Below are 25,366 nucleotides of genomic sequence, written 5' to 3' on the forward strand. Positions count from 1 at the left end.
TGCATGTATGTGTGGCCATCGCTAGCCGTGCCAGGTGTGTATGTTGTGTGTAATAATGGCTTTCCCTCCAGTGTGTGATAGGCGGGTGTACTTACAGTTGTTGGCTTTGTCGCTGGTTTTGGAGTTGTATGGCCATCAGGAGCAGTGGGAAGACTTCAAGTTCTGATTCCAAGACAGCTGCGGATATGCGTGTGTTTCTGAAGGTATCTCCTTTTATATTGTTCATTTCCGCCAGGCTTTTTGTGGTGGTGCGACCACCCCGGAAATCCTGGTGGTGTGCTACCTCATAATATGCTCAGCAGAAATATTGTCTCCACTGGCCTGGACATGCCTACCACCAGCCACGGTGGTCAGTCTGCACTGGCGGTACTGGTGGTGAATTGGCTGTGTTCCATTCGGATCACCCCCTTGGTCATGATAAGGTGGTCTACTCCACCGCCCTTGATGTGGTGTGACTGCCATAGCTGGCTTGGTGGTCTGGGGACCGCCAAACTCATAATGACCACCTAAGTCTCTTTTTGATGTTGGCAACCGCTCCTTTATTTCCATAAACAGCATTTACTTGACCTGCTACTGGCTGCTGTAATTCTCCACCTAATTTTGAACTATATTTTAGCAAATTCTTGCCATTCAGATGTGATTCTTCTTCATGACTGCATCTGTAAAAACCCAGCAGTTCTCTTAGACTTTCTGTCATTTTGATTGCGGTGAAATTAAATATAAATAATGACTTTTCAGTTATACATTTTTGGGTTTGAATTAAGTAATATTCTTTAATGATTAATCTTGTTGTAAACTATCTTTGACTGTTATTTAGTAAGCTGGACTCAGCATGTGATTGTCTAGAAAACACACTTCTTGTGATGCGTTTCCTGTGTCAGATCCTTTTTAGCTCTTAAGCCCGTTTACCCTATCTGTTATTACAGAATGTGATTATTGCACTTTCACATTTAATGTTAGTTATTTCTCTAATTAGGTATAATGTTATTTTTTGGATCTTTTATGAATTAAAGAATCTAATTAACACACAAAAAAATAACATACATGTATTGCACAATTGTCATATACTGAAATTAACGTGTTCATAAATAGAGAATTCACCCTTTCTTGGAAAACAATATTACATCAAAGGATATCTGGTATTTAAAGCTGCTAAATTTTCAGTACAGGATTTAACGCAAGTGCACTAAAATGCTAAAGGAGCGAAGGCAAATCTTAATCAATGCCTAACATTTTTCAATCACTTTGTGGCAACAACTCTTACAATCTATTGATTTTAAAGGCACTTATTTTTCTTATTTTTTTAGAGTCTTGCTTTTCCTTCGCAGAAATTATATAGAACCCAAAACATTTCAATCATTGAAAATTAACAGCCATGCATCTATTTTTCCTCAATTCTGAACATTTGTCTATAGATAGACTTAGGAAATATACATCTTGTGACAATGGGTTACAAATTATCCATGGCAAATAATCAAAGCCCCCTAAAGCACCTCAGTAAAAAAAAAAAAAATGTTGTCCAGAGATTTTCATTTTTGATTTGTGTTTTTGGATCATCGGAGAAGTAATTTAGCTTAGTTTGACTTAGGTAGACATTGCTAACCCAGGCTGATTTTTTCTGGACAACATTTATGAAAATGGCGGATGCGTTACAGTGATGATGTAATATTTCAAGAACCATGAGACCTATATACTTCAGTTTGGTGTCAAAACAAAGGTTTTGGGGATCAAGCAGTCTTATAGAGACAGAAAGTAGCTCCACAGAGCAGCCCTTCCACCATTTTCCAAAATAGCAGCTATAAGAGAAGGAAGAAGAGTCATATATAGAAATGAAACAAATAATAATGGTTTTAATCATTTTATGTATACATCAAACAATGTTTATGATCTGAATATGAAAAAAAAAATGTTTACTCCTCTTTTAGACAAATTTTCATAGCCCACTTTATTTGTTTCAGCAATCGCTTGTGGTACATTTGCAGAATGTTGAACATTTGAGTAGAACATATAGACAGAGACATCTTTTTGTGACATAGATTTTGCAAGTACATGTACGTTAAGTTCTATTGGTAGAGACTTTGAAATTATGTGTGTTTTAGCATCCTATGAATATCTTCCCAACCAAATTAACATAGATCTTTCTCTATATATGCATGATCCAAAACATTTACACATCCTCTGATCATGTATAACGCTATTTTAATGTGTCCAGTCATAGAATGTGATGTAAGTGGAAAGTCTATTAGGGGAACTGATCTGTTGAACTCACTGCAGCAAAGATCGTCAGATGTGTGACAGTCAGAACTCGCTTTTCACACATGCAAAAGGTATTTTTCTCGGTCTTTAAAGTCACATTCTTCTTCTGCCCCAGCAATTCCTTTTAGCAGCTTAACAGGTTCAGCAGTTACAGCTCTAAGGGGCATATTTATACTTTTTGATGCAAAACTGCACTAACGCAGTTTTGCACCAAAAGGTTTGGCACCGGCTTGCGCCATTCCTGACCAACAGCTGTGCGCCATATTTATGGAATGGCACAAGACGGTGCAAAGGATAGGCTAGTTTTAAAAAAAATGGTGTTAGCCGGGTGGGTCTAACGGTATGAGAAAAGGGGGGTTTGCACCTCAAAATGACATTAGGCTGGTTAGAGGCAAACAAAAATGCCTCTAACCAGCCTAGCACCATTTTCTGATGCAAAACCATCCAAACCACATAACTCCTGTCTTAGAAAAGACAGGAGTCATGCTCACCAACCCAGTGGCCAGCACAGGGGACCAGTGTCCACTAGGCATGGCCATTGCCCTCTGTACCATGCAGAAGGCCCCAAGTTGGGTGCTCGAAGGCACTTTCATTTTTAAAAAACAATACTTACCTATACTGACCCTACTTACCTGGGATGGGGTCCTCCATCCTCTGGTGTCCCTCTGGTGTGGGTGGGGGTGTTCCTGTGGCTTGGGGAGTGCACATGAGAACCCATTCCATGGTGTTTAACCATGGAATTGGGTCCACAGGACCCCTAATGTCTGGTCTGACCCAGGCTTTTAATAATGGTGCAAAGCTAGCTTTGCACCATTATTTAGCCCCTCCTCCCACCAGTGCGTCATTTTAGTGCAGGGATAAATATGGGGCTATGGGGATTAGCACAATTTTTTAGATGGGAACGCCTAACTTGCATCTCATTGACGCAAGGGAAGTTCATGCATTTAGAAAATGGTGCAAACTCCAATATATTGACGTTAGACGTGTCTAACATCAAAATATAAATATGGAGTTAGTTTTGCGCTGAATTTGTGTAAATAAAAAATTACTGATATGAGTATAAGTATGCCCCTATGTGCCTTGATAAGAGCACTTGACTTCTCTAAGTCAAGGTTCTTGTCAGAATATGAAGCAGGATTAAGTGACTTTTCTTGTGTGTTACATCACATATTTATAACTCTGGCTATCCTTGACTTATGAACATTGGAACAAATCTAAGCAGCACAATAACAACTTCTGTGTCATTTGACAGTACACTGACTTGATTGAGACCATTTCAAACAGCCCACTCGACCTGTGGCACATGAAAGTCAGCTTCCTCCATTTTTCTGTTAAGTTCTTGAACAATATGGGCTGTACATTTTTAACTTATCTCTGCAGGCACCAACTCCTCATTGTTAATAATTCCACTGCAATAATTAGAAATCCAGTGCTCACTGAAGCATCAGCAATGTTTTGGCAAGTTAACATATCCAAGTTCATCTTGTTCGATGTTAATGACCAGACCTTTTCAAGTTGCACAGGTATAGGTGTCGAATTTGTGATGCAGGCAAGATCAATTGTTCCACTTTTAGGCATTCAGCTGATTCACTCACATTTGTTGACAGATAGTTTATGATAACTGTCAAAGACAATGTGCAGTTTTTGCAAGGTGTAAACTGTCTTTGATGTCTGTAAAACAATTTGAACGATCTTTCTGAAGTTTTCCATGGCTGAAATTTTAGCTATCCACAATTGTGACATATAGGCTAAAACAATAGCAGTTTTCAATGAGGACATCTTTTCAAATTTAAATTCTTCGTGTGAAAGGTTTTTTTTCCAGCTCGCATATGAGTGTGTGCTTCACTGGTTTGGTTGCAGCATCTCCATCAAATAATGCATTTGTTAGAAGAAGATCGCATGACAGAATTTCCATGATAAGTTCACCCCTTTCTTTCGCTACGCCCATCTCTCTATGTGCCTGGGAAAGTTTTTTTTTAAATAATCTGTTCTGTAGTGACTGGTTGGACGAAACTCTGGCAATTCAAGCGTGGAAGTTTAGCTTTAGTGATTATGTTAAACAGCTTTTTCTCTTTCAATATAAATCTCTCCTTCTTCAGTTCTGCACATAGTTTCGATCCATGATTTGTGGCATCTACTAGACATGTATTTATATCATTATCAACACAAAATGATGATGGACAGAGTGCTGACATTTTTCAAACACTCACACCCAGTCACTGATATGGGTTTCATCCATTGTTCTTTTGCTCACCAAGTCCCCCAGTTTAGATCGATCCATATGCAAATCAGTTTTGTCCCTACTCACCATGGGAACAGTCCAGCCTAAACTGCCAGGCCAAATCCTATATGGACCAGAAACAAGCATCCTAGGACCGGTTTTGTGGTATCACCCTTCATCAGTCAGGATAGCTTGAATCCAATGGCATAGTGAGCAAGTGAGCCATGTCTGGGCATACCCTGTCAACTTAGGGCAACTTTAGAAACACAAATGAATGAAGGATGGAGTGCTCAAACTTTTCTAACACTTACACCCAGTCACAGACCTGGGTTTAATCCATTGTTCTTTTGCTCACTTTGTCCCCCCAATTTGGATCCAGCCATATGCAAATCAATGTTGTCCCTGCTCACTATGGGAACAGTCCAGCCCAAACTGCCAGGCCAAATTCTCTAAGGACCAGAAACAGGCATTCTGGGACCGGTTTTGGGGTATCACCCCTCATCAACCAGGATAGCTTGAATCCAATGGCATAGTGAACAAAGGACCCACGTCTGGGCATACCCTGGTAACTTATGGCAACTTTAGCAACACCTAAGCATGATGGACGGAGTCCTGAAACATTTCAAACTCTCACTGACAGTCACAGAGCTGGGTTTAATCCATCGTTCTTTTGCTCACTTTGTCCCCCAAATTTGGATCCAGCCATATGCAAATCAGTCTTGGCCCGGTTCCCCATCGGAACAGTCCAGCCTTAACTGCCAGGATAGATCCTCCCTGGATCGGGTTTGTTAGAAGAAGATATTAATGCGACAGAATATCCCTCATAAATGCACCCCTTTCATTTGCTACATGCATCTCTCTTTGTGCTTGCGAAAGTTGTTTTTTTGTAATCAGTTCTATAGTGACTAGTTAGAAGAAAACATTACTATGGCAATTAAAGTGTGGAAGTTTAGCTTTAGTAATTATGTCAAACAGCTTTTTCTCTTTCAATACAAATCTCTCTTTCTTCAGTTCTGTATATAGTTTTGGTCCATGTTCAAGGTTATCTAGCAGACTTGTCTTAATAGCGTTATCCACATATTGTGTTGTAACACATTTGAGTAGTCACAAAGGCTCAGTCATTTCAAATGGTTTTCCTTGATGCTGCATGAAATTTAGAAGGTTGTCAATATATTTAATAAAATGTTCCCCTCTCTTTCCCACAAGGTAGTGGGGAGGAAAAGCTTCACGATGGTCCATTAATTCTGAATTTGTCATCTCTCTGAAACATTGCAAACAGAAAGGACTTTGTAATAAACTAGCTCCCATTGAGCAACATATTCACTTTTACGTTTCTGACCATCAATGGCATTGGAGTTTTACTGTGATCTCTGGATTGTTTGTTCCAGTTCAATATCTGGAACCACAACATTGAACCTTCCCACTCTGACTTTCACCACAAAATGTCTTTGGTTTAATTTTCTGCAGAGGTATGGTTTTTCCACTTCTTGCTTCTTCACTCTTCCCAAATACCAGGACCCATATGTCAAGTAGTTTATGCAATCAAATTCACCAATCACAGTAATCAGTGACTCAGTCTTCCTGTGCAGCATCCACCAAGATGTTCTCTAGAGAAATCATGTGTAAACGTTTCCCCAGGACTTGCAAAGTTCCTATGTTTCCTGACATTCTTTGACAAACTCTGAACTTGGTTTTCAGGTTTTCTGAATTTGAACTGAGTGTATTAAAAATTGCCTGGGTTTGCATTATGTCTATTGAATGAAGTGCACCCTGTGCCTTGTTCACTTCTTAAATAAGATATGCAAAACATAATTTGTCATTCTTGTTCCAGATAACATTCCAATTCAATGTTTCTGCAGCCTCAGATATGATGAGCATACCTTGTAACGAACAAACATAGGGGCATATTTATACTCTGTTTGCACTGAATTAGCATCTTTTTTTTACTCTAATTCAGTGCAAAAATAACTCCATATTTATACTTTGGCGCTTGACCCGTCTAGCGCCAAATTTATGGAGTTGAAGTCATTTTTTGGACGTGGAAACCTACCTTGCCTTAATGAGATGTAAGGTAGGTGTTCCAGTGCAAAAAATGACTTTATGGCCTTAACGCCATATTTATACTCGCATGCAAAAATTGTGAATGGGAGGGAGGAGGGGTCAAAAAATGGTGCAAAGCTTGCTTTGCCCCATTTTTTAACACCTGGGTCAGGGCAGGCGTTAGGGGACCTGTGGGCCTATTTCTATTGTAGAACACCATGGAATAAACCCCCAGGTGCCTTTCCTAGGCCCCAGCGACACCCCGACCCACAGCAGAGGGAAAGCAGAGGATGGGGGATCCCATTCCAGGTAAGTACAGGTAAGTATTGCACTGGGTGCAATGGCCATGCCCAGGGGACCCTGGTCCCCTGTGCTGGCCATTGGGGTGGTGGGCATGACTCCTGCCTTTTCTAAGACAGGACTCATGTGGCATGGATAGTTTTGCATCAGAAAATGACTCTAGGCAGATTAAAGTCATTTTATTTTTACTTTAACCTCCCTAACGTCATTTTTTGATGCAAAACCGCCTTCTTCCATAGCGCCAGCCCCACCCGACTAACATCATTTTTACGCTAGCCCCCCCTTTGCACCGGCTTGCACCATTCCATAAATATGGTGACTGGCTGGTGCACAGAAATTGTGCAAGCCGGTGCTAAACTTTTTGGTGCAAAACTGCGTTAGTGCAGTTTTGCACCAAAAGTATAAATCAGGGCCATAATGACTTCCACTCAATACTGACAGGAAAGTTCTGCTTCCAAAGATTTCAGCCTCAATAAATGCATCATCTATGCCACATCCACATCCACTGAGATAACTTCCTGCACACCGCAACGCAACATTTGTCATGTGGCAAAGGCCCGCATTGGATAAAGATCATCAAATCCTATTGGATTGCTCAAAAAAATGTCAGCTACGATACAGAAAACATCTCCATTCAAGAAAACTGTCAAGATAGGCTTGCCTTCAAGCTGAGAATGCACATTTTGGAAATTGTTTAAAACTGGGTATACTGTTGCATAGATTGTGAATGGATATGGTATTACTGGTAAAAACCCAACCTTCGACAGTGGGACGGTATTCTGGGAGATCAGAGCATGAATTTCAGCTCATGTAAAATCTGGCTTTTCTTTATCCTTGAGTCCTCACCAAATAGGCAATATGATAAATTCAGTTAAATCAACTTTGCGGACCACAGCATCACGTCGAAGACGACCCATGTCCTCAGCCGCTTTCAAACTTTTCTGTAGACTAGGACATGTTGATGGCCGTTGGTGATTTTGCACCTGTTGGCAAGGCACTTGAGTTATATGTTTGCAGCTTCGTTTATTTATGCCTACAACTGACACAGCTTGTTTTCCAGCAGCTACTTCATTATTACAAACCTGAAAAAGCACCATGTCAGTCTCTTGTGTGCTGGATGTTACGACAAAGAAAAGTTGTCTTCAAAATGAAAGTTATCAAGAGCAGCAATTGTAAACCTTTCCTGGTACAGTGACTTGGAAGTGGTGCTCTGTCGGATTCACAAGATCTTACAGCAGATTGAAGTGATTAGCTCTCAACTTTTGCATTTGTCATTGACTTTGTGGGCAGTCAGCATGTGTAGCGGAGTTTACTTTTAGCTATGATGTAATTTATAAAACATGATTTGGAAAAGACAGTACATTTACACAGCACAAGCCTGTCTGTTCATGAAATTGTCTTCCACTTATTAGCTTATATCTTCAAAGCCATCATTGATGTTGTTGGCTTTTGATCCGAACTCAAGAACTTTATTTTGTAACAGTTTGGCTTTGCTGATATTAAACAATGTTGTAAAAAATATTAAGACAACTTCAGGCAATCTTGTTGGCTCCCATGATTAACAGAGCTCTGGGGCATCACAAAATTTTTCATTAAGTCCAAAACCTAAATCTTTCAAGATGTTGTTGAAGTTCTTCCTTCTGATGTTACTGCATCCTGTGATCTTATTTTGGCAGTCTGAAGAACTTCAGAAGTCAAATCAGCTTATAACAACATAAGTGGATCATTCTTTGTGTTAGACTGACAGAGAAATTCCGTTGTTGTACATTCTCACCAGAAAAATCTTAATTTCATTATTATTGATCAATACAATTTCTTCAATGTGGACCATTATTTCTCTCTTCATTTGCTTTTCCAAAGTGTGCAGACTTAACTGAAGGCTGGGGGTTATGTTGCTGCTGGGAAATAAATGTACATGTAGTTCAGGTGGGTATACAAATCTACTACAAATACATTCACCTCGCTGTTTAGATCAGCTCCTTAGCTGAAAACTTCATCTGGAAGAAACTAGGTATATATAAAAACATGTTTGCCTTTTGAGACTCACATACTCTGCTTTTTGTTCTTTTGTCAATCTCTTTGCCCTTGTTCTGGCTAAACCACAAATAACCCACTGAAGATCCTCTGCTTTTTGATCAGTTGTTGGAGGTGGATGAGGGGTAGCCATCGATCTTCTAAGTAAATGGGCATTGGGTTTGGTTGCCATTGCTTTCTCAGAATATTCTTGTTGTGAATCACTGGTTCCCGAAATTTTTGGACTATTTTGCTTCCAGGCTTTTTTTTCCATTGTATATTGTAGGAGGCTGTCCTGGTTTGTAGTTGGTACTTTGGGTTCTTACACCTTATACCAGGTCCAGTTACCCCATATTAGTGAAATGTAGTATTGCTCTAGCAGCTTAGGCTGATAGAGGTAGCTATAGCAGAGCAGTTTAGGCTGAACTAGGAGACATGAAAAGCTCCTTCAATACCACTTATAGTTACACAGTACTTATACACAAGTGAAGACAATACTCAGTGTTACCAAAAATAAAGTTATTTATTTGGGTGACACAGTCCCAAAAATATCTAAGAGACAATACTCATTCTGGAGGTAAGTATTAAACACAATATATACACTAGGCACCAAAATTAGACAAGTAAATAGTAATAGAACAATGCAAGCAATAGGATATGCTATAGATTGCAATGGGAGAAAATAGGTCTAGAGGCAACACTAACCATATTCTAAGAAAGTGGAATGCGAATCACAAATTCCCACCAAGACAAGTGTAGTGTGTGCAAAATCTCTGGGAGAGTCGGAATACAGTAAAGGTAAGTAAATGATCCCACCTCAGAGCCCAGAAAAGCAGGAGTAAAGTACTGCAAGTTTCTTTAGGACACACTACACCTCGTGATTGGGATTTTGCAGCAGCCAACCAAGTCTGCAAAGAACAACTGTTGGATTCCTGGACCTGAGGACCTGCAAAGGAAAGGGACCAAGTCCAGAAGTTGAAAGAACTTCCAGGAAGGACAGGAGCCCCTGCCAACCCAGAAGAGGGTGCAAAAGAAGAGTCCATAGTTAGTCGAAGACTGCAGAAATGCACCCTAGGAAGATACTGGTGGGTTCGTGCACAATGCAAAGAATGTCCCACAACATGAAGATCATTGCAGACGTCATTTCATATTGGAAGTCGCCAACAAGCCTTGGCTATGAAAAAAGTGCATTTTGCGTCAAAATGGTGCTGGATGGACCCAGGAGGGATCTGGGGACCTCAACTCTGTGTGAGGAGGACGTGGGAGCTCTCAGCAGTTTAGGGAGCCCCAAGGATGTCAGCCAGCACCCCCGGAGGTCCCAGGACACAAGGACAAAGGAGGTGCAAAATGTAGTTGATGCAGCACAAATAAGGAAGGTCCCACGCCGCCAGAGAACAACTCAGTGAGTTGAGCACTGCAGGATGGAGTGCTGGGGACCTGGGCCAGACTGCGCATGAAGGAATTTAGCAAATAGTGCACAGAGGCGTCAGGAGGTGAAGAAAACGCATTGCACAGGGGTACTGTCACTCTCGGGGAAGGCAAGGTCTTACCTTCTCCAAATTGTGTCAGCAGGTCCTCAGGACAGTCTATGAGGATAATATCCATCCTCTGTGTCCTTAGGAGACCACTCTTCGCTGTGAAAGGAGTCCAAGGGTACCGGTGGTCATCTTGGAAGGTGCCTGCTGGAGCAGGGGAGTGACTCCGTCACCCAACAGGAGATTTCTTTGGTCATTCTGGTGCAGGATGAAGACAGAGAGTCCTCTTAATGTGCACACCATGAAAACTGTTGCAGTTGCTGACTTGGAGCTGAGGTTGCTGAAGAAAAGAATCTCTTGTAGATACTTTGTTGCAGTTACAACATTTCTTGGAGCAGGCTGCGGTTGATTCGAGGTCAGAGGAAGCTGAAGGTGTTGCAGAGGATTCCTGAAGGAAACTTGCAAGCAGAATCTGAAGAGAACCCACAGAAGAGACCCTAAATAGCCCTGAGAGGGTGATTGGCTGCCTTATCGGGTATGGACCTATCAGGAGGGGCCTCTGATGTCCCCTGATGGCCCTCCAGAGTGCCCCCACACCTTGCAAAGCAATATGGCTGAAGTCTGGGACACATTGGAGGAGCTCTGGACAGACAGGGGAGTGGTCACTCCACTTTCCTTTGTCCAGTTTCACGCCAGAGCAGGGGACAAGGGGTCCCTGAACTGGTGTAGACTGGCTTATGCAAGTAGGGCACCATCTGTGCCCTTTAAAGAATTTCCTGAGGCTGGGGGAGGCTACCCCCCAGCCTGTAACACCTATTTCCAAAAGGAGAAGGTGTAACAGCCTGCTCTCAGAGGAAATGCTTAGTTATGTCTTCCTCGGACTGGGCTGCCCATGAGGGCAGAACCCTGTCTGTGAGGTGGCAGCAGTTGTGGTTGCAGTGCAAGCCTCAGAGAGCTGGTTTGGCAGTACTGGGGTTCCATGGTGGAGCCCCCAGGATGCATGGAATTGGCTCCCCAATACCAGATTTGGAATGGGAGACATTTCCATGATCTTAGACATGTTACATTGCTATATTCGGATTACCATTGTGAAGGTACATATAGGTATTGACCTATATGTAATGCACGCGTGTAATGGCATCCCCAAACTCACAAATTCCTGGGAAATGGCCCTGGAATGGCATGTGAGGGCACCTTTGCTGGAGCAAGGGTGCCCTCACACTTAGTACCTTTGCACCTAACCTTCAGCAAGTGAAGGTTAGACATATAGGTGACTTATAAGTTTACTTAAGTGCAGTGAAAATGGCTGTGAAATAACATGTGCATTATTTCACGCAGGCTGCAATGGCAGGCGTGTGCAAGGGTTTGTCTGAGCTCCCTATTGGTAGCAAAAGAAATGCTGCAGCCCATATGGATCTCCTGGAACCAAATCGAACCGAACCGGAACAGCAGCATCCCAGTGAGACAGGCAAAAACGTACTGACATACAGGTAAAAGTGGGGGTAACATGCCAAGGAAGATGGTACTTTCCTACATATATGACTTTTAGCATTTGTTGTTACAATGATAAAATATTTGAATCTCTTCACCCATCAGTTTCAATCTTTTGTGAACTTTGTCTTGTATTTCTGCAGCATCTTGAACTCTATTCTGTCCAGCCGCAGTTGATGTTAGCTTTTCTTTCAGATTACGTTGGCATATGCCACATTTTTCATTGTTGAAGGAGCCCTCAGATTTTGTAGTAAGCAACACTCTGTTAGGAGGTAAAGATCCTCTGCTACCACCTGCTTCACTCATGTTTACGAGTTTGAATCAGTGGAAATCCTAAAACAATATTAAAATAAATTACCAATATGATAGCTTAAACACATCATTATAAAGCCACCATTTTGGAAAATGGCAGAAGGATTGCTCTAAGGAGTTATTTTCTGTCTCTATAAGACTACTTAACCCCCAAAACGTATGTTTTGACACAAGAATTATAAATATAGTTCCTGAAATATTACATCATCACTGCAACACATCAGCCATTTTTAAAATTGTAGTCTAGAAAAAATCGGCCCTTGATAGCAATGTCTACCCAAGCTAAACTACTTCTCTAATGATGTAAAAGTACAAATCAAAAATGAAAATCGCTGGATAACAATTTTTGTACTGATGTATATCAAGCGGCCAGGATTAGAAAAATGGAAGCATGCCTCATAAGACATCTCATATCTAAAGCAAGTTCACAGACACCCATTCAAATAGGCAGTAATATCATACCGAAGGTAAATGCTGTATCTACACACTATTGAGAATGGTAAATAGGCGGTAAAAATAAATAGGATTTTGTCCTTGGTGGTAACCGCCATCAAAGTTAACACACCGACCGCCAGGGTGGTAAGGGCCTCTGGGCTGGAGACTTTAGTCCAGCCCAGCGACCGTCACAATTCCACCCTCGGGATTATGACCCAGCCTATCGCCATGGTTTTCCTGGCAAACTTACCGCCACAAAAACCATGGCAGTAGGCACTATCAGTGCCAGGGAATCCCTTCCCTGGCACTGATAGGTGTCTCACCCACCGTCAGCAACAGCGTCCACCAGCAAAACACCACAAGGCCGTATCATTGGTCATTATACAGTCGGCGGTGTTTTGCTGGTGTGGTGGTGCTGCTGTCAGCAGCGCCGGCTTACGCCCGTCCGCCACCATGACCATCGGCAGTGTTCTCCCAGCATTCTGGCGGTATACCGTCAGCGTTCATAATACGCGTAGGCGGCTGGTAGCCACAGCGGCGGTATGTTTGCGGCCGTCGCCAGGGAGGTAGGCAGTAGCTACCGCCAATGTTGTAATGAGGGCCATATTCTTTAAAAGGCGTGCATGGGAGCTTCTATCAAAACATATGTGTGAAAGCTTGGTAACTGGAGGCAGTCCAGCTACTACGCTTAAGGTAACACCATGGGAGGAAGATGAGAGAAGCATTACCAAAATATCCTGTATTCCAAAAACCAAGAAGAGGAGATAATTTTGAAAAATTAGAAAATATATTTTTGTGGTATTAATATATATTGTATTCACTGACAATTGAGTATTATACAGGATATCTGTAATTTCCTTGCAGTAGATACTGCACAGTATGATCTAGACATGTCACCAACAAGCATGGCAGCCAAATGTAAAGTACAATGAGGCAAATGTGGCTATACAAGTGACTGCAACAATTCAATCACCAACTGAACTGATATACTTTAACTCACACACTTATTTTATCATCCACCACTGTATATGTGTTGAACTCACCAGATAGTACCCAAAGAAATTGTACAGTAAAAGAGAAACAACTGCCAAAGTTACTAATGTCACTTTTGTTTAAGTCAGGGTACCTGTACAACTTTTGACTTAACGCCACGGATACCTAGGACATAACAGTTACCCTTCCACTCCCGCCTCCCCCACCTCCAACTAATGACGTCAGCACGCGATCATGCGCTGACATCATTAGAGGCCGCCTGATGCACTAGAAGCCATTTGCTTCCAGTGTGTCGTGAGAAGAGGAGGTAAAGTTTCTCCTCCGGCTGGGGGGGGGGATTGCTTTAGAAGAGGCATCGGGGAAAGGAAAGGGTTTTCCTTTCCCTCGATGCCTCTTTTAGCATTCCTGATGCCTGATCGCGATCGGGCAGCAGGAATGCCCACTAGGCACCAGGGATTATGTTTGTGTGTGTGAGTTTTTTGTGTGGGGGCCTTTAGGCAAGGGCTGCTCCCCCAAGGGGCATAATCTTTTACACCATTTCTGCCTCCACTGGGGTCAGATCAGCTCATTATTTTTAAGCTGATCTGCCCCCAGGGGGGATAGAAGCTACAATGGCACCAGGGATGTGTTGCTGTTTGTTTTTTTTGTGTTTGGGGGCAGCCCCTTGGGCAAGGGTCACACTCCAAAGGGAGAGAAACACAGTTAGGCAGTTCTAGCAGATCAGCCTTCGCTTTTTGGTCCATCTCTCCCCAAGGGGAGCAGAATCCACTAGGCTCCAGGGATTACATTTGTGTGTTTGATTTTTTTTGGGGGGGCAACCCCTTGTGCAAGAGCCGCTCCTTCAAGGGGCATAATCTTTTACGCTATTTCTGCCCCCTTGGGTATCTGCCCCCGGGGGTTAGAAGCCACGATGGCAATAGGGATGTGTTGCTGTTTTTTTTTTTTGTGTGGGGGACAGACCCTTGGGCAAGGGTCACACCCCAAAATTGGGAGAAACCCTTTTAGGCAGTTCTGCCCCCCCCCCCTTGGGGGCAGATCGGCCTTGTTTTTCTGGCTCATCAGCCCCCAAGGAGGGCATAATCCACTAGGCACCAGGGATTTTCTTTGTGTGTGTATGTATGTTTTTTGTGTGGGGGCGGCCCCTTGGGTAAGGGCCACTCCCTAAGGGGGCATAATGTTTTATGCCATTTCTGCCCCCTCCTCCCGGAGGCAGATCGGCTCATTTTTATTTAGCTGATCTGTCACCAGGGTGGTGGGTAGAAGCCACAATGGCACCAGGGATATTGTGCGGTTTGTTTTTTTGTGTGGTGGGGTATCCACTTGGGCAAGGGTCACCCCCCAAAGAAGGAGAAACACTTTTGAGAGTTCTGCCTCCTTCGGGGGCAGATCAGCCTAGGTTTTTTTAGGCCCATCTGCCTCAGAGACCCCTAGACACCAGGGAAAATTTGGTGCCGAAGTGTTTCTCAACTGGCAAAGTGTTTGCATTTGTGATTAGAACAGTTTATTTCTCTTTTTTGTTCTAGTTCAAAGCTTTTGCTTTTTTTGCTGGCACTAGTTTTGGCAGTGGTTGACCTGCGGTTTGTGTAGTTGCATGTTTTAGGTAAGTGAATTTACTCCAAAGGAGTATTGTTGCCATGTATTACTGACATGTTTGTAGGTGGTGTACTGAATGCAGCATTGTGTGTGAAACTCTCCTTAGGTTTGTGCACAATGATATTTGTGTTGTCTTATGTCTAATATGCTTTACTTTTTTTCATTTTAGTGGGATATAATTGGTGATTGCTGTGTCTGTGCAGATTAGCTGCTGGTGAGTCTAGCTTTTTCAGGCAAGTGAGTGGTATGTTTTTTGAGTACATAACTCTGTGATAAAACCACACTTTGTTTATTACCTGTTTTAGACAGTGCTAGTTGTTGTTGGTGCATTTGTAACATTACACTTCTTAGAAAGGATCATGGCTAGCCGCAGGACACTACTCAGCAGGTTGTTGGCATGCTTTTTGAGTCGTCCTCTGTCCATGATTATGAGACGGACTCTGTATCTGAGGCAGAGGAGGAAGAGAGAGCTTCTGGCAGTGAGATTTCTGTCCAAGAGGAGTCTTCTGATGAGGAAGACACTCTCAGTGCAGATGAAGGGTCTGTTTTCGAGGAGGACATTGATGTGCCAATGGTGCATCAGCCAGCGTCTGAAAGGCTTCCCTTTGGAAGACCTGGCACCTTGGTTGCCCCAAACATGGAGCAGCCACAGTTGCCTGCCTTAACTAGTCTCACAGGGTGCAGAGTAAATACAGAAAACTTTTTATCTGTCAGTTTCTTTGAGTTGTTTGTGGACGATGAAATTTTGGAAGAGATTGTTGAGCCGACTAATTTGTATGCAAAGCAGTATTTGAGAGACAACGCTGCCAGACTTAGGCCTCAGTCTAGAGCTACCCATTGGATTCCTACAAATTTGGAAGAGATGAAAATTTATTGGGTTTGACTTTTTTGATGGGGTTCCTAAGGAAGCCGTCACTGGCTTCTTATTGGTCTACTAGTCCCTTGATGAGAACAGCTATATTTCCTGCAACAATGACTTGTAATCGGTATTTGCTTCTTCTTTGGATACTGCATTTTGGTTGACAATACTTTAGCCTTGCCACGAGATCATCCCGATTGTGACCATCTTTTTAAGATTAGGCCTGTCCTTGATCATTTTGTAGATCGTTTTTCAGAGGTCTATGTTCCAGGCAAAGAAATAAGTTTGGACGAGTCTTTGGTCCTGTTCAATGGTTGTATGGTTTTTAGGCAGTAAATTCCCAGCAAGAGGGCACGGTATGGAATTAAATTGTATATGCTGTCTGAAGGTAGTACAGGATATGTTTATAATTTCCGGGTCTACACTGGTAGTGATTCAAGAATTGAACCCCCTGGTTGTCCGCCCACTTTTGGAGTTAGCGAGAAAATTGTGTGTGAACTTGGAAGACGAATGTTTAACAAAGGTCTCTATTTGTATGTACATAACTTCTACACTGGAGTTCAGTTGTTCAAGCAGTTGTTCAGAGTGGACACTGTTGCTTGTGGCACAATCCGCTCTAACCAGAAAGGCTATCCAAAGGAGTTTGTCTGTAAAAACCTTGAGAGGTGACTGTGCAGTGCCTTGCGGAATGATGAGCTGCTAGCTTCGAAATTTGTAGACAGGAGTGATGTGTACTAGCAAACTACCATCTAGGATGAGAGTACTTCACCTGTGGCTGTTTGGGGTCAAGTTGCTGAAGTGCGCAAACCTTTGTACATTTTAGATTACAATAAGCACATGGGTGGTGTTGATAGAGTATATCAGAGGTTGGAACCCTACACTGATGTTCGTACGTCTTATGAGTGGTATAAAAAGTTGGCTATTCATTTGTTCAATCGAGCAACTTTTAATGCTTTTATTGTGTTTATGAATTGTTCTCCTAAGTCAAGGATGAAATCTGTTAAATTTCAGTAGTCAGTGATAGAGAGCCTTGTTATGGTAGATCATGCTAGAGTTCCTAGAGTAGCAGTTGTGGAGGATGTGGCTGGATTGAAAGATCACCACTTTCCTGATCAGATTCCTCCCACTCCCACTCCCAAAAAAAACTTTCCCGCTAAGAAATGTAGAGTCTGTGCCCGAAGATATATCCAGAGGGAAAGCCTGTATGTACTGCCTGGACTGTCCTTCAAAGCCTGGGCTGTGTGTGGCAGGCTGTTTCAGAAGTTACCACACACAGAAGAATTACTGGGACAGAGAGCGTAAACTGCCTTTTTATATTTTCATAGGTTCAGTTTCACTGTTGGCATTAATGTCATGTATTCAGTTAGAGCTTTTTTGTTTGTACTTTTGTACTTATAATTAGTTAGTGGTTTCTTAGTTGTTTAAAAACAAAAAAAAGTGATGGGGGTGTGTGTGGAGTGGCACTTGGCTGGCGGTGTGTTTGGAGTGGCGCTTGGCTGGTAGTGTGCGTAGAGTGGCGCTTGGCTTACAGTGTGTGTGGAGTGGCGCTTCGGTGGCAGTGTGCTTGGAGTGGCACTTGGCTGGTAGTGTGCATGGAATGGCACTTGGCTGGCGGTGCCAGCCAAACGCCATTTCACACACTCCCATCAGCTGGTGTGATTGCTGTATCAGGCATGCAGGTGTATGACAGTGCAAGTGTTGTAATGTGCTGGGTACGTGGCTGGCGGCGTGAATGGTCTTGTGTATGTCATGTATGAAAGGTGTGTGAATGGACTGTAGAGCAGTTGGTGCCTTGTGACAGTTTTACAGCTCACGAGCTGTGAGTCATTGGTTCAGTTTTTTTACCTTTCTGTTTTTAACAGTGCATTTCATTTTTGTGAAATCTCTTGTTAATAAAATTTGATCTACTGAACCATCACTCACTCTTGTGCCAAATCCAATCAGAATGTGTGGTAAAAATGACAAAACCTGCTCCGCTATAATCAGGCGTTGCAGCACACCCATGACACGCTAGGTGTCTCAGGTGGGACCCTGATGATGAAGCATGCAAACAACTTGGTTGGTGGGCTTTTTAACATAACCTAAGTGCATTTCTTTTCACAATTGTAGTGTTTGGAATATCACTGAAGTACGTGGACAGATCAAAATGATCTATTACATAACTACCTGTGTTTGGAGGGGTCACCTACATTTTTGGTTCCAGGTGCGGCCTTCATCTATGGAAACCTACCAAACCCGGACATGTTTTAAAACTAGACACCATAAGGGGTCCAGGGAAGTGTGGCTTGCGTGGATCCCCCAACATTTTCTTACCAAGACTCCTCTGCAAACCTCAAAATTTGCTTAATAAACCATACTTTCCTCACTTCTCTTTATAGGATCACAGCTCCGGCACAAATTTCCTACTACCCAGTGTTCCCCTCAGTCTCCCACATAAAATGATACCTCACCTGTATGGGTCCCCAAAGCAGAGTCAGACTAAAGATGTATAAAAGAAAATTATGTGCTTATCAACTCACTGTCCCCTCAATCTCTACAGGTTTTTGGTCTTTTTCTGTTGCAGGCACCTGCGTCACCCGCACAAGGGAGATATCATGGTCACCCACACAATTGAGATATCATTTTTATCAGGAGATGTGGGGAAATGCTGGATGGAAGGAAATTTGTGGCTCGTCTCATGTTCCAGAACTTTCCTTCACCGAAATGTGAGGAAAAAGTGTTTTTTTGGGCACATTTTGAGGTTTACAAAGGATTCCGGGTAACAAAACTTGGTGAGAACTCCACAAGTCACCCCATCTTGAATTTTCCTAGGTGTCTAGTTTTAAAAAATGCACAGGATTGGTAGGTTTCCCTAGGTGCCGGCTGAGCTAGAGGCCAAAATCCACAGCTAGGCACTTTGTAAAAAACAGCTCTGATTTCTTAGGGAAAATGTGATGTGTCCACGTTGCGTTTTGGAGCATTTCCTGTCATGGGCACTAGGCCTACTCACGCAAGTGAGGTACCATTTTTATCGGGAGACTTGGAGGAACTCAGGCTAGGAGGAAATTTGTGGCTTCTCTCAGATTCCTGAACTTCTGTCACAGAAATGTGAGGAAAAAGTATTTTGTTGTCAAAACTTAGAGGTTTGCAAAGGATTCTGGCTAACAGAACTTGGTGAGAGCCCCACAAGTAACCCCATCTTAGATTTCCCTAGGTGTCTACTTTTAAAAAATGCACAGGTTTGGTAGATTTCCCTAGGTGCTGGCTGAGCTAGAGGGCAAAATCCACAGCTAGGCACTGTGCAAAAAACAGCTCTGATTTCTTTGGGAAAATGTGATGTGTCCACATTGTGTTTTGGCGGCATTTCCTGTCACGGGCACTAGGTATACCCACACGAGTGAGGAAACATTTTTATCGGGAGACTTTGGGGAACACTGGGTAGGAGGAAATTTGTGGCTCCCCTCAGACTCCAGAACTTTCTGTCACCGAAATGTGAGGAAAAAGTGTTTTTCTGCCACATCTTAAGGTTTGAAAAGGATTCTGGGTAACAGAAGTTGATGACAGCCCCACAAGTCACCCCACCTTTGATTCCCCTAGGTGTATGGTTTTTAAAAATGCACAGGTTGGGTAGGTTGCCCTAGTGCTGGCTAAGCTAGAGGCTAAAATCCACAGCTAGGCACTTTCCAAAAAATACATCAGTTTTCTTTGGGAAAATGTGATGTGTCCATGTTGCGTTTCCTGTCGTGGGCATTAGGCCTAATCATGCAAGTGAAGTACCATTTTAATCGGGAGACTTGGGGGAACACAGAATAGCAGAACAAGTGTTATTGCCCCTTGTGTTTCTCTACATTTTTTCCTTCCAAATGTAAGAGAGTGTGTAAAAAAGACATGTATTTGAGAAATGCCCTGTGATTCACATGCTAGTATGCAGTCCCCAGAATTCAGAGATGTGCAAATATATACTGCTTCTCAACATCTTCTCATGTGCCCATTTTGTAAATACAAAGGTTTTCTTGATTCATATTTTTCACTTTTTATATTTCAGCAAATAAATTGCTGTATACCCGGTATAGAATGAATACTGTAGGATTCTGGCCTGGCTTGTAGTGGGTACCAGAGGTACTTACACCTTGTGCTAGGTCCAGTTATCCCTTATTAGTGTAGAAGAGGTGTTTCTAGCAGCTTAGGCTGATAGAAGGTAGCTATGGCAAAGTAGCTTTGGCTGAACTAGGAGACATGTAAAGCTCCTACTATACCACTGGTGTCATATGCACAATATCATAAGAAAACACAATACACAGAAGTACTAAAAATAAATGTACTTTATTTTTATGACAATATGCCAAAAGTATCTCAGTGAGTACCCTCAGTATGAGGATAAGATATATACACAAGATATATGTACACAAACCAAAATTATGCAGGTTATAGCAAGAAAGTAATGCAAGCAGTGTAAAGTTACAATACATTTCAATAGGAGCACATAGGTATAGGGGCAACACAAACCATATACTCCAAAAGTGGAATGCGAACCACGAATGGACCCCAAACCTATGTGAGCTTGTAGAGGGTCACTGGGACTGTAAGAAAACAGTGAGGGTTAGAAAAATAGCCCACCCCAAGACCCTGAAAGTTAGGTGTAAAGTGCACCTATTACCCCCAGAGAGCACAGAAGTTGTGATAGGGGGATTCTGCAGGAAGAACAAACACCAGCAATGCAACAACAGTGGATTTCCGGACCTGAGTACCTGTAAGACAAGGGGACCAAGTCCAATAGTCGCGACAGTGTCGAGAGTGGGCAGGAGCCCAGGAAATGCCAGCTGAGGGTGCAAGGAAGCTGCCACCTGTTGGAAGCAGCTTGGAGTTCTGCAAGAACAAAGAGGACTAGGAACTTCCCCTTTGGAGGATGGATGTCCCACGTCGTGAAGAAGCTTGCAGAGGTGTTCCTACACAGAACGACCACAAACAAGCCTTGCTAGCTGCAAGAGTCGCGATTAGGGTTTTTGGATGCTGCTGTGGTCCTGGAGGGACCAGGATATCGCCACTTGGAGGAGGAGACAGAGGAGGCGCCCAGCAATGTAGGGAGCCCTCACAGAAGCAGGCAGCATCTGCAGAAGTACCTGAACAGGCACTTAGAAGAAAAGTGAACCCAAAGTCACAAAAGGGAGTCCCACGACGCCGGAGGACAACTCAGAAGGTTGTGCCCTGCAGGTTAGAGTTTCGAGGACCCAGGCTTGGCTGTGCACAAAGGAAATCCTGGAAGAGTGCACAGGAGCCACAGCAGCTGCAAATTATGGGGTATCCAGCAATGCAGTCTAGCGTGAGGAGGCAAGGACTTACCTCCACCAAAGTTGGACTGAAGAGTCACTGGACTGTGGGAGTCACTTGGACAGAGTTGCTGAGTTCCAGGGACCACGCTCGTCATGCTGAGAGGGGACCCAGAGGATGGGTGATGCAGGAATTTGGTGCCTGCGTTGGCAGGGGTAAGATTCCATCGACCCACAGGAGATTTCTTCTTGGCTTCCAGTGCAGGGTGAAGGCAGACAGCCCTCAGAGCATGCACCACCAGGAAACAGTAGAGAAAGCCGGCAGGATTAGGCGCTACAATGTTGCTGGTAGTCTTCTTGCTACTTTGTTGCAGTTTTGCAGGTGTCCTAGAGCAGTCAGCGGTCGATCCTTGGCAGAAGTCGAAGAGAGAAGTGCAGAGGAACTCTGGTGAGCTCTTGCATTCATTATCTGAAGAGAAACCCACAGGAGAGACCCTAAATAGCGCTCCGAGGAGGATTGGTTACCTAACCAGGTAAGAGCCTATCAGGAGGGGTCTCTGATGTCACCTGCTGGCACTGGCCACTCAGAGGTCTCCATTGTGCCCTCACACCTCTGCATCCAAGATGGCAGAGGTCTGGGACACACTGGAGGAGCTCTGGGCACCACCCCTGGGGTGGTGATGGACACAGGAGTGGTCACCCCCCTTTCCATTGTCCAGTTTCGCGCCAGAGCAGGGGCTGGGGGATCACTGAACCGGTGTAGACTGGTTTATGCAAGGAGGGCACCATCTGTGCCCTTCAAAGCCTTTCCAGAGACCAGGAGAGGCTACTCCTATCAGGCCCTTAACACCTATTTCCAAAGGGAGAGGATGTAACACCCTCTCTCAGAGGAAATCCTTTGTTCTGCCTTCCTGAGACTGGGCTGCCCAGGCCCCAGGGGGGCAGAAACCTGTCTGAGGGTTGGCAGCAGCCGTAGCTGCAGAGAAAACCCCAGAGAGCTAGTTTGGCAGAACCCGGGTTCCATGCTGGAGCCCTGGGGATGGATGGGATTGGCACCCCAACACCAGATTTGGCTTTGGGGGGGACAATTCCATGATCTTAGACATGTTACATTGCCATGTTCGGAGTTACCATTGTGAAGCTACACATAGGTATTGACCCATAAGTAGTTCACACGTGTAATGGTGTCCCCGCACTCACAAAGTCCAGGGAAATTGCCCTGAACAATGGGGGGCACCTTGGCTAGTGCCAGGATGTCCTCACACTTAGGGGGTCATTACGAACCTGGCGGCCACCGGTAAGTTTGCGGTAACACCGCCAACAGGCTGGTGGTGTTCCGCAAGCAATTATGACCGTGGCGGAATTGCCACGGCCATACTGCCGGCCCCTCCAATATACCGCCAGGATTCCGCCTGGCGGTCATAATCCCCAGGGCAGCGGTGCAAGCACCGCTGCCCTGGGGATTATGAGTCCCCGACCGCCAGCCTGCCCGTGGCGGTAAACACCGCCATTGAAAGGCTGGCGGAAAGGGGTCTTGGGGTGCCCCTGGGGGCCCCTGCACTGCCCATGCACTTGGCATGGGCAGTGCAGGGGCCCCCAGGCATAGCCCCGTCGCGCATTTCACTGCCCGAATTTCGGGCAGTGAAATGCTCGACGGGTGCTACGGCACCCGCTGCACTTCAGTATTGCCACCGGCTCTATTACGAGCCGGCAGCAATGTTGATGTGACATTTCCGCTGGGCCAGCGGACGGTAACACTGTTACCATCTGCTGGCCCAGCGGAAATGTCATAATAGGGAGCCAGGAATACCGCCAGCAATGGCGGTATTCTGTCTCCCGCGGCCTCGGCGGTCTTTTTGCAAGACCGCCGAGGTCGTAATGACCCCCTTAGTAACTTTGCACCTAACCTTCAACAAGTGAGGGTTAGACATATAGGTGACTTATAAGTTACTTAAGTGCAGTGTAAAATGGCTGTGAAATAACATGGATGTTATTTCACTCAGGCTGCAGTGGCAGTCCTGTGTAAGAATTGTTTGAGCTCCCTGTGGGTGGCAAAAGAAATGCTGCAGCCCATAGGGATCTCCAGGAACCCCAATACCCCTGGTAACTAGGTACCATATACTAGGGAATTATAAGGGTGTTCCAGTGTTCCAATCAGAATTGGTAAAATTAGTCACTAGCCTGCAGTGGCAATTTTAAAGACAGAGAGAGCATAAGCACTGAGGTTCTGGTTAGCAGAGCCTCCGTGATACAGTTAGGCACCACACAGGGAACACATATAGGCCACAAACTAGGAGCACTGGGGTCCTGGCTAGCAGGGTCCCAGTGACACATATCAAACACACTGACACATAGGGTTTCCACAATGAGCACTGGGGTCCTGGCTAGCAGGATCCCAGTGAGACAGTAAAATGACCCTGACATATACACACAAACAGGCCAAAAGTGGGGGTAACAAGGCTAGAAAGAGGCTACCTTCCTACACCTGCCTAACATCCTTTTTTGGTGCAAAACCCCCTTCTTCCACACCGCCCGAGCCACCCAACTAATATTTTTTTTTGTTTTACATTAGCCTACCCTTTGCATCGGCTTTCACCATTCCATAAATATGGTGCCCAGCTGGTGCACAGAAATGGTGCAAGCTGTGCTAAACTTTTTGGTGCAAAACTGCGTTAGTGCAGTTTTGCACCAAAAAGTATAAATCAGGGCTTTAGTGTGCCGCATTACAATGCGGCACATAACAGAATGCCAAGTGTCATACGCTGGACCTATGGCCTGCTGAAGAGTCATTTCCGATGCCTGCACAAAAGTGGCTGGGCACTACAATATCATCCTTAAACATGCAGTAAGATTGTGACCACATGTGCTATGTCGCACAACATCTCAACAAGAGGCATACCCCTGGAACCCACAGATACAGAGTCAGATGACGATGACGATCCATTGCCACTCCCTCACCCAGCAGACTGATCCAGATCAGCGGATGCCTGGTAAAGACGTGGCGAGAAAATGTGCACCTATTTTTGATGTATGTAAAGAAACACCACATATTGTTCCTTTTTTGCTACAGGTATCACAATTATTGCCTTAACTTCAGGTCAAGTATGTGGGCATAGAATATAGGTAGTCTAAAATCACTATCTGTACTTAAATCGAATGATATACTATTAACATTTTACAATGAATGCAATGACACAAAATATGCAAGGCCCAGCACGTCCACATTACTTTTTGTGTCCATGCACTCCACTAGACCGGTCAGTGAGCTCAGTGGCATCTCTTGTTGCAGGTTCTGAGACAATACTGTGTCTGGAGCTGTGACGCCTAGAATTGATCACAGGGTCAGTCACACTTCTGAGGGTAGAGAGCTCCTCACTATCCCCACTACACAGGTCACTGTTTGCAACACTATGGGCTGGTCACCAATGTATTGGAAGCCTGCACCAATCCCTGTGCAACGTCCCCACTACAATGTGCCATTTCCACTTGCATACTCACAGCACGTCGTGACAGCAAAGAAGTTACATTATTGAGGCGATTGACAGATCTGCTGAACCCATCCAACCTACCTATTAATTGGTGATGGCACCTACGGTGGGTGGCATGGTCCTGCTGTATTACTGTGCAGAGTATCTTAATTGCATTTGTCACCTCCCTTAGATTGTCTTCTGTATCTTTATGCCCTTCCGGAACTGTTGCATTCAGATGGCACATGTGATTGAGAGACACCAACTACCTGTGCATTGATTGCATGTGCCTACATTGTAGGTGCTACACCTTTAACATGTAGGCCTCCAGATCATCAAACAAAGATGGGTCCTCACCTTCCGTGGAGCTCAGTCTGACATTTGCTCTATGTCTCCTGAGGGGAGTGTACTGGTGCTGGAAAAAGGACTGACATCTGTGGGTGCATCTCCTATCAGAAGGTAGTGTATGCACGTCTTCTGGCAAGTCTTCGGAGTCTTGAGTAAACTCAGGGAGTGGTTCCACTGTTGCCCTGTGCCTGGGTGGTGCTGGTATAACAGACACAACGATGGTTGTCTCAGACCTTGGCTCGCTTTCCTCATTTCCCCCTGTTTCGGTTTGTGCTGCATCTGGTGCAGGAACATCTGCAACATCAATGCGCTGTACG

Source organism: Pleurodeles waltl, chromosome 6, assembly GCF_031143425.1.
Source record: "Pleurodeles waltl isolate 20211129_DDA chromosome 6, aPleWal1.hap1.20221129, whole genome shotgun sequence".
NCBI lineage: Eukaryota > Metazoa > Chordata > Amphibia > Caudata > Salamandridae > Pleurodeles > Pleurodeles waltl.